The 15352-nt window shown below is 36.9% G+C and overlaps 1 long non-coding RNA gene across 1 annotated transcript; it reads left to right on the top strand.

The window, feature by feature from the left end:
- The first annotated feature begins 13634 nt into the window (after positions 1-13634).
- LOC106724268 lies at positions 13635-14912 on the top strand. Its single transcript, XR_001360008.1, has 3 exons — positions 13635-13793; positions 14071-14072; positions 14903-14912. It is a non-coding gene; the product is annotated as an uncharacterized LOC106724268 (long non-coding RNA).
- The last annotated feature ends 440 nt before the right edge of the window (positions 14913-15352 follow it).

Genomic DNA, 15352 nt, shown 5'->3' with positions numbered 1-15352 from the left:
ACTCTAGATCAGGGGTGGGCAAACTTTTTGACTCAAGGGCCACAATGGGTTCTTAAACTGGACCGGAGGGCCGGAACAAAAGCATGGATGGAGTATTTGTGTGAACTAATATAAATTCAAAGTAAACATCATTACATAAAAGGGTACGGTCTTTTTTTTTTTAGTTTTATTCATTTCAAACGGGCCGGATCCGGCCCGCGGGCCGTAGTTTGCCCACGGCTGTTCTAGATGGTCTCAGAATTGGGATGTGCTCTGCTGGCCCTCTGGATGAACCCTGATGCTACCGAACACACAGGACCTTGCAACATGTGCCAGTGTCCAGGCTCCACCGATGACTAACTGGCAGAGCTCCCAGTTAGAAGTGAAGGCAGGGAAAGCTTTGCAAGATCTATGTGTAGTCACTGACTTTGGATTTTAAACAGATTTGAAGAAGAAATTCCTCAGCTCATCTAAGCAATTCTCACTTTGAAATTAAATACAAGTTGCTGCCCAGGTCTTTCTGAAGAGTTGAAAATGCATGTGTGTGATTTTTGTATTTGATACTAAGCTTTCTAGCAGAGCTCTGTGTAGCTGGCAGGTCTTCTCACTCTACTCAGTCATGCAAATGATTTCAACTATTCATTTAATCATGTATTCATTTAACAAATGTTTGCTGGGGGTCATCCATTGTGCTAGAATCAATTAAATATACTTATTTAACCTTTCCAATATGCCAGGACCATAGTAAGCACTTGCATTGTATTATTTATTGCATTTCATCCACCGACACAAGCACATAGCTCAAGACTATTATTTATTTTAATTTTACAGATGAGGAGACTAAAATTTCAGTAGCTAACTTTCCCAAGGTTATACAGCCTCCAAGAGATGGGACCAGCATTTAAACCAACAGCTTATTCACACTTAATTAAACTTATACCAAAGGTAAGACAGAGGCCCCAGTAATGAGTTAAATTCCCATGGGATCATATGTGTACGGCACTGGGGAAGGTGAGAAGGTGGTTACTAATTATGATATGGGAAGGCTTAAAAGACAAATGGTCATTTGATCCGAATCTTGACAAATATGGAGAGAAACAGTAGGTACAGGAGAGGAAGTATATTCCTAACAGAGAGCAGAGCTGAGCAAAGATGTGGAGTTGAATGAGCATGGTGTGCCTGTGTTTAGGGAACACCCCAAGTTTACTGTGACTGGAGACACTAGTTCAGTGGGGAAGCGGCAGGAAACGGATGGTGAGAAAGGCTTTAGTTGCCAAACTAAGGAGTTTGAACTTGACCTTGCAGGGAAGGGCAGCCAACAGAAGTTTTCAAGCCCAAGGCAACATCATCAGATTTGTGTTTTGGAATAATCTCATAGGTAGCCAGTGAAGAGGGAGAGACCAGATGTAGGGAAACTTGTTGGGGAGGAATCTCTAAACTCTAGGCAGTGAAATGAAAAGGACCTGAGCCATTCCAACCCTCACCTCATAATGAATAGAAAATAGTCTCAATTTAGAGTTCTGTTTTTCTAGAGTTATGGCTGCAAATGAAGCAATGTAATATCAAGAGGGCTTGGATGTCAGACCTTCCTGCCTTTAAATCCTGGCTTTGCCTCTGACCTAGTAATGTATGACCATCAATCCTCACTTTTCTCATGTATAAGCTGGTAATAAGACCTGACTCATAGGATATTGGGAGGATTAAGTGCAGTAATTTATGGAAAGTGTCTAGCATAAAAAATTCAATAAATGGTCACTCCATTCCCTACCCCTTCATACTAAGAAATGACAGATTGGTACCCACAGATTAGTTAGAAGACCTGCCACATACTGACAATTTCCAAGATTGAATAAAACATTTAGCCTTCTGATCCCATTTTTTACTACTTTGACTTATTAAATTGATTATTTTTTAGCACTATTTTTCTACCATTCTAGCTATATTAGTCAGGATAGACTAGGGTATGCTACAGTAACAAATTAACTCTGGAATCTCAATGGCTTAAAACATAAAAGCTTATTTTTCAGTTATTTTACATGACCAACACCAGTCATTGGGGAGACTTTGCTCCACATAGTCAGTCAGGGACCCACAGTCTTGTAACTGCACATTCTGGAATGCAAGGTCTCCAAGGGTTCTGCAGAAATGGGAGAGAGAGATGAAGGAGGTACACAGGCTTTTAACTACCTTGAATCAGAAGTGACACATGTCACTTTAACTCATGGTCTCTTGTTCTGAACTAGCTACACGGCCTAAGGCTAACTGCAAGAGAAGCTGGGAAATATAAGGAAGAACATGGATATTCGGTGAGCATTAACTGTTCTGTTACACTAATGATAGCCATATAAACAATTTCAAGTGTATTTCTTTCTGTTGAGGGTAAAGTTATCATTGGCAAATGGAGTCAGTCTTTCTTGTATTAGTTTTCATCACAGTCAGAGGACATCATCATGGAAAGGTCTCCTACACTCTGCATTGTATAATTCTTCAAATAACAGGGCTGAAAGAATCTCAAAAAGAACTTCCTGGTCAGCCTTTGCATGCAAATAAGGTTGCCTGAATGGTAAAGGATTCACCAAAGCATAAATGTTTTGTTTTGGCTCTTGATGCTTTAATAAATGAGTGACAAGTAAGGTTTTATCGGTACTTGTCATGTACCGATAAATGGTCATCTCGTGGAAGATAGTCCCCTTCAGCTCCCCCCTTCCCCCCAGCCCTCCAGCCCTCATAAATGATAAATGGTCATCTCGTGGAAGATAGTCCCCTTCAGCCCCCCGCCCCGTCCCCCCAGCCCTCCAGCCCTCATAAACTCTGAAGGTAAATAAAAATTTTTGTGTTTCTAAATCACTATTTCTTCAAGTTAGGAACCCAATACATTCTGTACCAGAATAATATATGGTATCCAAGTCATACATTAGATGTATGGATCTATGAAAAAGGGTCAGGAATCTTAACAATGCTTAGTATTGCTTTGAAGAAAAACTTGATCCATTTTTGTATTACGGTTCATTCATGGGTACAACATCATTGGGGTTGGGCAGGATGAGGGTAGAATGACTGTGTATAATTGCAAAGATTGGGCTCAAAGAATTACCACCTACAGGACTTACTGAGAAATAGCCCTTAGATCACGATGGCCTTGTGGGAGTGGAGTCACCCAGGGTACACCTTCCCTGGAGGATCAGATTTCTCCGTGCCAGAGATGAAATAAACCAGACATTGTTCCCCAGGCACTGCCAGTGCCAACAACAGGGAAGTGGGCCAGTGCTCTTCAGCAGCACCATGTGGCAGGGAGAAGCTTTGCCAGCAAGGAAGGCAGCTAAAGAGCAGACACTAGAACTCTGAAGGGGATGTTCTACAGACCCCTTTAGGCAAAAGCCCTTGTGGTTCTCAGATAAATGGAACATGGAGCGCTCAAGAGCATGACATTGAATGCATTATTATCTGGTATCTATAAGTTCTAGTCTATTTGAAACTGAGTTTGGATACATGGATTAGATATGAAGAAACCTGGCTCTGAGTTGTGGAGAAATTCATACTGATCATTTCCAGATGGATGAGAAAGCTGAGACCCAGACAGAAGGCTTACCTGAACGAAAACAGTGAAGAGTGGCAGAGCTAGATACCCAAATCTCCTTACTCCTAGTTCAGTGCTTTTGCTATGGAACCAAGCTGCTCACAGCAAAATCTTAAAAGTCTAGAAAGTCTCAAGGTACAACTTTATCTTCTTTTCTTCTCTAGTATCCCATGTTTCTTGTTCCCCCTGTCCCCCTTACTTTTCTTATCTTTCTTTTGCTGTATCTGATTCACATAGCTACTTTGGACCTGGGCAGGGATAGTCATGGGAAGGTCGAAAGTAAAGACTATACCATGGGAATTTAAGGACATCTGAAAGGCAAAATTGGAGCAATGACATCAGAGATGCCAAATTAATACAGGTGAACTTGTTTGGTATATCTGCTGCCATTGTTCAAATCTGGCCCCATAGGCTTCCCTAAATCACCAGGGTCAAGTCTTGGTTCAAGCAAGTTTGTTTATGCAGTTCACACCCCTCCTTATCAGACATAGTTAACCGTGTACATGGAATTAGGTATGAGAATGGTGTATAAAAATCATTAAACCTCTCTGAGCCTAATTCCATTATCTATAAATTGGATATACTCATAGCTATTTCATGGGATTAAGCAATACAATGTAATAAGTATGGTAGACACTTGAACAATCCTTGATTTCCTTCTTCCATTTCAGGTTCACCCCTGTCAATGGGGAATGCTGGCATGGGAAGAATCTAGGAAACAGAAATCACAGGACTCTTGTTGCACTCTTGCCAGCCCACCTGGGTGCTTGGCAAATGTCTCAACACTTGACACAGCTAATTCTGAAAGTCAGATACTATGCTAGAGAAACGTGGGAGGAAAAACTATTGACCTATTTCCTGGAGAAAGGAAAAAAATTCTGCCAAAACAAAGATGTTTCCAGAGAGTGGGTTGGTTTTGATAAATAATTAACTTGGGCTGGTTTCATTGTGTCTGGAGGAGTAATTACAACAGCATGTTCACGCCCCTGGAGTTCTGTTGTCACATTTTCCACGATAAAATCTCCTTTGAAAAAAATGTGTTCAGGAACTTGGCTATAAAATAGTGCTCTGGTCTGAAGAATGCCATGAAGATTTTCATAGTTTATGTGCAACATTTTTAATTGGATCAAAAGATACTCTATTGTGTCCAAGTGGCTTCAATTAAACCAAGGTAAATGAAATTGTATTGCCTTTGGACGCATTTCATAGCCACCAAAGTAAAAAACAAAAACAATTTAAATAAACCCTTTTGTTGTCCAATGAGAATATTGCTCCAACCCTGACATATATCTTTCTGTTTGCTAGGTTCTGGGGCTGTTTGGCAGGTAGATATGGCAGGAACTTTCATTTGATGTTGAGCTCACAATCTCACTGAAGAGATGATAGTTTATGATGGAGTGGAAAGAGTGATGAGCTCAAGATACTGATTCAAATTTAAACTCCTCCACTGACAAAATCTAACTCTCAAATCCCTTTTTCTGTAAAATGAGATAATTGGACTATATAGTAAATAGACTTAACTTCTTAGGTCAACTCCGGTGGTAGTGTCTTCTATATTGAGTAGCTTTTCTGAGGTCATGTTCATGCTTTGTGGGCAAGAATGTTACAAAAGAACAAAATAATGCTTAAATTATTCTCTATGAGATAATATGAGGGAGGAACCAAAAAGATGGCAGAAAAAATGCTGTATTTTCACCAACTCTTCATTTTTCTTCTTGGACCACTTATTATTTCATTCCCAGTACCCCCTTACACTTGTGTGGGCCCACGTGACTAAGTTCTGGCCAATGGAATGTATATCACTTCCTGGCTTGGGTCCTGAGACATCCTATGTGGCTCTTCATACTCAATTATCCACACTCATTTCCTGGTGTCCCAATTGGATGCAGAAGGTCCAAAGGAGAACTCTGAGATAGAACTGCTAGAGACAAGGAGATCTGATTCTTGGATCACTGCATAAATAAATTTCTATATAAATAACCAACGAGACTATGATGTGGGTAAGAAACACGTTTTTAAAAATCCACTGGGATATTGGGACTGTTTGTTACAGCATTTAGCCTACCCTGACTAATATAGACCGTGGGGAGCAGATAACCATGTGGGGAGTGGCTAGGGGGAAACTCCTAGTGGTGGAATGATAGGAGTGATTTTTGGTATTAGCATGCCTAATATCTAATTTGAAGTAGTTAACTGAGCCGTGATGGAAACCCTCCTTCATCTCAACCTTGCCCCTAAATGACAAGTGATTTGTGAGGATCAGTTTTTGGTGAAATTTCATAAAAAGGATGAATGTCATACCCGAGTTGACACAGAAAAGAAACCACACCAACAAAAGCAGGAGCCTTAAGGCAAATATGACCAAAGTACATAAGTCCCTGGGAATTTTCAATGGATTCGTACAAGACAAGATTTTGACTCATTTTTGTCTAGACTGTAAAGGGGCAGGGAGACTCCAGCTGACCTCAGGGCTACCAGAACTCAAGTCTCAAAACAAACTAGTAACATCAGCAGCACTGAAACATAGGTCTCCTTCCAAGCCCTGCTCAACTCCCAGCTTGGCTCCCATGTTGCCACCTTCTTCCCTGATTCTTCCTGATCACTCAGTCCACAAGCATGCCATGTTCTACGGAATCTTGTTGGTCAATAAATCCAAAGGCCTTGTATTTTTTAGTGACAGGACTAGAGTTTGGCTCCAGATTTTGGATAAATGAAGTAAGATGAGATCTTTGTGGAGCAGGGCACCCTAGTCCTCATCCTTGGGGATAGAGCTGCTTATGAATCAAGATTGGGTTCTATGAAATTCCAGGGATGAGTATTTGTCTATTTTCTTAAACTATAGTTGGAGAAGGTTGGATTGGCTATGATTAACCCCCCACTGAATTAGTGCCAAAGGACAGTGGAATTATTTTCATTGGATCAAGTTTCTCCACAACTCTCAAATAATACATACTTAGATGTGAATTTTAGATTCAGAGCCTTCCCTTTTGCTACTATTTGAGGAGTCTTGCCAGGTGGATGTGTTAACTCTCCAGGCCAATGGCTGAAATCCAAACCATTGTTTTCCTTTGGGATTGTTTGTCAGTCTCCTGAAGTCTCAGGACTGCGGATTCACGATGTATCCCCTGTGCTGTTCACAGTTCATGTGCTCTCACATCCAGGATGATTTAGTTACACATTAGAACCCAACACCTTCCTGCCCTCCATGTCCCTCAGGGCATCCCAGAAACCAAAGCTAATGGTAATTCTCAGAAATCCAGGTTTATTATTTATCATTTCATGAACTTCTAGCAGTGGGAGAGTACTGAGAGGTGGTCTAATACAAACTGGTTACTTAGCAGCTGAACCAAAGAATGATACCCAAAGAGATGAAGTAATATGAAGAAGGTTTTTAGTCTGATTTGTACACAGAAGCAAAAATTAATAATACATTTTGAGTACACTTTAATTTCATTTAAGTATATGATAAAATAGTATAGATTCAACTGAAGAACAAAAAAGATTTTAGAATTAGAGAATGAAAAAGAAATCAATGAAAGACATCCCATAAAGAAGATTTCTAAACTTCCTTCTTCCCAAATAAACAAGAATAAAATAATTGAAGTAAATATACAAAGACTAAACCATTAACCTGACACTAGGGAAGTATCCTGATCTCATACTGGGAGTGTTATGAAAAAGGATGTTCAGATTCAGAACAATTTGGAAGAATTGAAAGACAATGAATGTCTGGCATCGATGTACAACTCCCCTTAGAAACAACATTGAGACAGAACAAGAAGTAAGGGGAAGAATGACTGAATTTTGCTGGCAGTTCAGATTTGGAGCGATAAATGTTAAGGTTGTTCCAGGAGTGGAAATGGGTATTGCTGCCTGTTGAAAACGCTTTTTTCCCCATGGTTGACTTTAAAAGGTCCTAAAAAGCCTGGGATGGAATTGCTACCAGCTTTTCCTTTGACCTCTGACAGGGCAGATGGTATGAGAGTAATGGAGGAATAATTTCTTAGGATTCCTATTTGGGATGATCCAGCAGCAGCAGCAAACACAGGCCCAGTAGGATGTGGAAGTCAATGCATGCCTAACCAAGTCAAAAGCTTGTGAGAAACAAGGGAAGAAACAAGGACAGCAACTTCTCATAGCCAATTACCCTGAGAGGGGAACAAGCACAAGCCTAAGATCACCTCCCATTTCTCCACGAGACAGAAGAACTGAATCACCAATATGGTGGTACTATCCTCAGTTATTTCTGAAAAGTATAGAGAAAGAGAGCAAAGACAACATTCCCTAATTGTGGTTACACAAAACCTCAGATCCTTGTCCACACCCTTTGGGACTTGGATGGCAAGAGACAACAAAACAAAACAAAACAAAAACATCCAGTGCTGCAACTAATAGTCCAAGGAAAAGATTCACATAGTGTTCAGGGCAACAGGAAATCCACACCAAATTGGGAACGGAGCAACTTCAGACACACTGGCTCTGTTCAGAGAAGAGTGAAAAGAATCCCCTGCTATATAAAACCACAACAAGAATTAGCAAAAATAAATAAGTGGAACATAATATGAAAAATACAAATAGAGTAAATATTTAAAGAAGACATATGAGAGAAAATGCAAGAACATTTTAGTTGCAAGGACTTTACACTCCTAAGGAAAACAGACTTTACCAAATAAGAGGTATATTGATAATTATGCAACTTATTAAAATAGAAAATAAACTGGTAAAGAGGAGGAAAAATTAAAGTGGGAAATAATATACTGTAAATTATAAAATAAAGCATTAGCTTCCAAAGAGCAAAATTAATACCTGAAACTATTATTGATGGTATAGACACAGCACGGAGATAATAATAACAGAATGAAGAAAAATAGGAATAGATGAAACTATTCACCAATACAATAACATAATAGGGGGAACAGACGTTGAAGAGCAAAATGTAATACTTGAAGAAAGAAAGCAATGTAAATAGAATAGAAATGTGACTCCAAGACCTAAGAGAAGAAGTCTTTTCAGATTTGAAAGAATAACTGATTTTGTTTTGAAGAGATAACCTTGTTCTAGGAAACTTAACAGAGAACAAAAATTTCTCAAATATAGTTTAGTGAGTTATTAAATTTTAAAGAAAAGAAAACATATATTTTAAATTTCAATTCAGGCTACCTAAGGGGAAAGATAAATGTGGTTGAGTTTAGGATGCGAGAAGATAATTGTGCAAGCAATAGGAATTCTATAACTAGTTAAGTTGTCACCAATGTGTAAAGCCTATGGAAAGTTATTATCAAACATAAAGGTCTTGGGAAATATTTTACCCAAGTACTTTTCATAAAAAATCTTCTTAACGATATAAGTTAGCCAGGATATTTTTAATAGTGAAAGTAAAAGTGCACAAGAATGAGGAAATCTAAGTATTTTCATTGAACATTAAGTAGGATAAGCATATAATTAGTCTTAAAGAAATGTAGTAATTATAGTTTAAAATGGTTTGCAAATGTTATAATTTTTAAAGAAAAATAAAGTAATGCTAAAATTAGAAACAAACCAATAATAACAAGATCTCAAAAATAGCATTATAATAAATTGGAGGAAAATCCAAGAGTACCCCAGAGTAATTACTTTTCATTTCTTATTTTACTGTGAGGAGAGGGGTGGAATTTATGACTGTCAATAGATTTGGTGTTAAAAATATAGTTTGATCTCATTTATAAACAGTGATATAAGAATCCCAAACAAATTAAATATCTGAAATTCAATTATAACAAATATTTATTGTACTTATATTAGGTTCATGGTCTAGGAATAGTATAGTAAATATGACAGATAAAATGCTGTCTCTCCTAGAGCTTATATTTTTCACCATGATAAATGGTGATTTATGCCAGGAAAACAAACATGGGTTAATACTTACGGCATCTACTTATATAATTCAGAATCATCAAGAGGTTTCCGGTTGTGCATGTAAGGAGCTTGGAAGTCACCACTCTGTCCTAAAAAAAAAACCAAAAGGAAAAACAGCAACTCTTCTATGATTACTAGGAGAGGTGAGGACAGGGCAAACCATTACCCCCAAGATTGGAGAGACAGACAGGCAAATACAGGGAGCGACAGCTTTCTGGAGCAGAGACCCACAATGGGGAATCTCAGAAGGAACCAGTACTAGAACCAGCAGTGGGGCAGGATAACCGGAACTGTAATCAACAAACTGCTGGGGGCTAAGTGTGGACGACTCTGACATTTAAAAACTCAGGGGGAACCAAGCATACGGGGACTCTGCAATTTTATGAGATTCACCTCCAGGAACTCCATCAGGTTCCCACAAATATCAGAGGAAAAAACCCCTCATGCTTCTGGCATGAGGATGCAACAAGGAGCCAGAGCATTCTGTTCTTCCTAGCAGGGCCTGCTTTCAGTAGAAACCTGTTGACTATAGCCTACCCTGCTGGGCTGTTATTGAGACTAACTGACCTGGGGAAGGGAAATACCCAATCCAGCTCACTCTAGCAATCCTCTCCCACCAAAGTGGGGAAAACTGAGGCATGGGCTCACTGAAAGACTGAGCCCTAATCTAATAGGACGACAGATGACTTCTCCTCTCCTTTCTCATCACATTACTTAAAGCCTAATTATAGCAGGTCTTTTTACCTGGTACATTAAGTCTGGCCATCAAGAAAAAACTATAAGGCATACCAAACAGCCAAAAACACAATTAGAAGAGACAGAGAATGATCAGAACTAGACATGGCAGAGCTGTTAGAGTTATACATGCAAGAACAGATGGACAATGTAAGGAGAGAAAAGAAAATCCTAAGAAATAGCCAAAAAGAAATGCTAGAGATCAAACCACTTTAACAAAAATGAAGACTGTCTTTGTCAGGCCCTTTAGTAAACTAAACATAACTAAGGCAAGAATCTCTGAGCTTCAGTCAGAGGAAGAGGTGACTATAGTGGAGAGACACGAAGAGATGCAATGATGCTGATTTTGAAGATGAAGGAGACCATAAGCCTAGCAATGTGGGTGGAAGGGCAAGGAGATGTATTTTCCCCTAGAGCCTCCAGAAGCAACACAGTTCTACCAACACCTGGAATTTTGCCTGGTGATACGTGTGTTGGACTTTTAACCTACAGATCTGTACAGCAATAATTTGTATAGTTTAAGCTGGTAGGTTTTTGTAGATGGTTATGGCAGCCATACTAACACAAAGCTAATACACTGACCATATCTACTATGATTATGAAATGCTGTGAATATGAATATTAGATAGGTAACAGCCATCATTACTTGTAGGTCATATAGCTGAAAAACTCAACAAACTATTAGAAAATATCAAGTGTTCAGACAAGAGAATCATCTACAGATTAATGTAAAAAGACAATGCTTTCTTATATTTAAACAATAAACAGAAAATATAAAGCAATAAAGACCCTAGTTACTGTAGCAAAAGGCCATGAAATACATAGAGTAATTTTCAACAAAAATGTGCAAGTGTCTTTGAAGAAAACTAATACACAATACTGAATAATATAAAATAACATGAAAAAAATTGCAGTTACTTTCTTTTATGATATAAACAGTCTTAATATTATAAAAAGTCTCTCATATTAAATTTAATAACATGCAAAACAACTTATCCACTGTCTTAATAACAGAAGCTTGTTCAAATTACTCTAAAATATATCCCTGGAAGATTAAATATACAAGATTAGGAAGAAAAATACCATACAAAATATTTTTTAAACTACAAAACTGTAACATGGTGCAATATACAGATCTTGTAACAGAAACCCACACCTGAAAACTATATGTTCATGTTGACCAATGTCACCCCAATAAATTTAATTAAAAAAACACTACAAAACTATATTAATTAAACCAATGTGGTATTACTTTAGGCTACAAAAGTAGTTCTGTTGACCATAATTGATTAGTGCAGAAGTATATTCAAATAATATAGGAATATATTTATTATACGATAAAATGGTATTTCAGATCAGTGATAGGAAATATAGATTTTAACAAATAGTGTTAACAGTAAAAGCAATGAAGATGAATTAATACTTTCTTTTATATGAAAATTAATTTCAGATAGCTTTTATATTTAAATATAAAAATTAAAGTAATGAATATTTTAAAACAGTGATATTATATTAAAATATCATTTTCTTAGGAATAGGAAGGCCATAGCACAGAACTCATAAACCATAAAGGAAGAGACTGACTACATTAAACATTTCTATATAAAGAAAAACATAAAGTCAAAATTCTAAAATCAAACTGTGAAACATTCTCAAGAAAATAATGCCATTTAATCCAATGTTAAATTGGGAAAAATACAGACATCCATTGAGAAAATAATAAATATGAATAGCCCATAAACATCAGAAGAGATATTCCACTTTACCTCTAATAATATAAATGCACATAAAATCTATGATATGCTTTCATTGTACCATATCAGATCAGTAAAGTGGGAAAATAGAGATAATATCTAGGTGTGGCCAGAATGTAGGGAATGGAAACACTCAAGTATAAGTTGAAATATGTGAGCGTTAGTACAATCTACTTGGATGACAGGATACTGAAGGATTTAAAATGTGTATGTCCTGTGATCCTTCTAATATGAATTTACTCTATGAAGATAATTGAAAAAGAATTCAATTATGTATGCACGTTCATTGAAGAGTTGTGTATAACAGTGAAATAATGGGGAAAAATCCAAATGTCCACAGAAAATGAAGTATGTAAGTAAAGTTTTTACATCTATAAAATGGAGTATAGATATATGATAATTATATGGATTTATAGCTATCTACTAATGGTTTCTAAAATATCATTAAAACCTATTTTTCCCTTAAAACATGTAAATGTTTATGTATTATTGTTGAGTGAAAAACAGGGATCTGATATTGAAGGGGTTTAGAAAAATGTTTATCAAAAGCCTGATGGTGGTTTCTCTGAATGGTGACAGTTTTTGTTGTTGATTAGTCATTTGTTTTTCAGATTTTTGTTGTCTTTAGTGTACCTTTATGCAATTTGGGGTTTTTTTTATAATAAAGGTTCATTTATTATTTTTGTAGACAAAATTAAACAAAACAAAAACACCAAGTTCAATAATGTTTTAGAAAAACACTTCAGATGCCTCATTGCAAAGCAATGATTCTGTTAAAATCATTTTTTGAACAAAACATTTCATTTACTTGGAACTATCTTAACAGGAAAAATGCTTAATTTCCTCCTAACAGATTTTCTGTTATGAAAAAATCTTAAAGTAGAAACAATTTCTTCAAGTTATGAATTTTGTTGTACAAAAAAAAAATGTGCTTTGGGCTGGTAAGTCTGCCCTATGATTTAGAGTCATCTCCCCCTTCCCCAAATATTTCCATTAGTATCATGATGGCCAGGCCACTCTCTGGTGGCCTAAATGTAATTGCAAAGTGGACTAGTAGATTTAGTGATGTAATATAAAAAGCCACAGTATTACAGTGGTGAAACAAAACATATTTCCATTAACTTCATTTTATAGTTAAGGCAAATCATGCTCAGAAGTAAAGTGGTTGAGTCAGACAGTGAGTCAATGACAGCTTGGAGACTTGTACTGCACCTATGATTTGCAAGTTGTTCTCTGATGTGTTTCTCCTAGAGTGTGAAGTTGCTTAAGGGGCCTCCTGAATAGGCACAAATAAATGGAAAAATATTCCCCACTCATGGATTGGGAAAGTGAATAGTGTTAAAATGTCTAAACTACCCAAATATTCACATTACAAATTCAATGCAATTTCTATCAAAACTCCAATGGCCCTTTTCACAGAAATAGAACAAATAATCCTGAAATATGTATGGAACCACAAAAAGATCCTGAATAGCCAAAGCAATTTTGAGAAAAAAAAGCACAAAATTGGAGGTATCACACTTCCTGATTTCAAGCTATAATTACAAAACTATAGTAATAAAAAAACGTGGTATTGGCATAAAAACAGACATATACATCAATGAAACAGAATAGAGAGTCCAGAAATAAACCCACACATATATGGTCAATTAATTATAACAAAAAAGCCAATAATATATAGTGGAGAAAGGATAGTTTCTTCAATAAAAGGTATTGGGGAAACTGGACAGTCACATGCAAAGCAATAAAACTGGACCTCAATCACACACCATACACAAAAATCAACTCAAAATTGATTAAGGGCTTAAATGTAAGATCTGAAAGCATAGAACTCCTAGAAGAAAACATAGGGAGTAAGCTTCTTGACATAAATCTTTGCAAAGATTTTTTTGGATTTAACACAAAAACAGACAACAAAAGCAAAAATACGCAAGTGGGACCACAGAAAACCAAAAAGCTTCTACATAGCAAAGGAAACCATCAATAAAATGAAAAGGCAACCTATGGAATGAGAGAAAACACAATTGTATATCTTATAAGTGTTAATATTCAAAATATACAAAGAAGTCATACAATTCAGTAGCAAAACACAAATAATCCAATTTAAAAATGGGCAGAGGAACTGAATAGACGTTGTCTAAAGAAGATATACAAATAGCCAACAGATTAAATAAATGAAATGGTGCTCAACATCAGTAATTAGGGAAAGGCAAATCAAAGCCACTATGAGCTATCCCCTCACACCTGCTAAAATGGTTATCATCAAAGAGACAAGTGGAGACAATATAGAAAAAAGGAATTCTTGTGTGATGTTGTTGGAAATATAAATTGATGCAGCCACAATGGAAAACAGTATGGAGGTTCCTCAAAAAATTGAAAATAGAACTACCATGCAATCAGCAAACCCACTCTGAGTATATAGCCAAAGGAAATGAGGATGGCTCTTGAGGGCATTATGCTAAGTGACATAAACCAGACAAAGAAAAACAAATACTGCATGTATCACTTGTATGTGGAATCTAAAACAGAACAAGACAAAAATATTAAACTCACAGAACAGAGAATAGAAAAGTGGTTGCCAGAGGCTAGGGATGCAGGGGAGATAAAAAGAGGTTGGTAAAGGGTATCAATTTTTAGTTATAAGATGAATAAGGTCTGTGGATCTAATGTAAAATATGGTGACTATAGTTGATAACAACATACATATAATTTTCATGTTTAATAAAATAAAATACTGGGCCTAGAGCAGATAAAATGACTTGCTCAAGATATCATCTGGGCAGATTGCCATAATGAAGAGAATCATATCCTCCCCCCTTTCACACAATTAGCATTTTTGAAAGGGGTTAATAGATAAAGAGAGGTTATTAGATAAAGCACCTACTGTGTGTCAGGCAGCATGTGTCATCGGTGTGTTCACTAAAATGCATGTTTCCTACCATTCCATTCATTTGAAACAAAGAAAATATCAGACCCAGCACCTTTTGGAAGAAGCTTGGAAAGAAGCAAAAGTGGGATGCACGCACTTTGGTTGGAAGTGCTGAAAACTCCAAGGATTTCAGGCAGCCAACAGTCCTTAATGCCCTGCAGCTCCCACAATTGGTTTTTAGGGTCATTGTTCAAAGGTAGAACATGTCATTTCTATTTCCATTTATAACAGGGGTCTGCAAACTATGGGCTCTGAGCCAAATCCAGCCCTTGGCCTATGTTTGTAAACAAAATTTTATTGTGATGTAGCCACACCCATTTATTTGCATATTGCCTATATCTGCTTTTGCACTACAAAAAATAATTGTGACAGACATGCATAGCCTAAAAAGGCTGAAATATTTACCATCCATAATGGTAACTTACTGTCTGCAAGTCTTTAAAGAAAATGTTTGATAATCTCTTGTTTATTATATTTTTTAGC

Source organism: Myotis brandtii, unplaced genomic scaffold, assembly GCF_000412655.1.
Source record: "Myotis brandtii unplaced genomic scaffold, ASM41265v1 scaffold782, whole genome shotgun sequence".
NCBI classification, from domain to species: Eukaryota; Metazoa; Chordata; class Mammalia; order Chiroptera; family Vespertilionidae; genus Myotis; species Myotis brandtii.
Note: the sequence above shows the minus strand (reverse complement) of the source record. Positions and strands in the feature narration are given on the sequence as shown.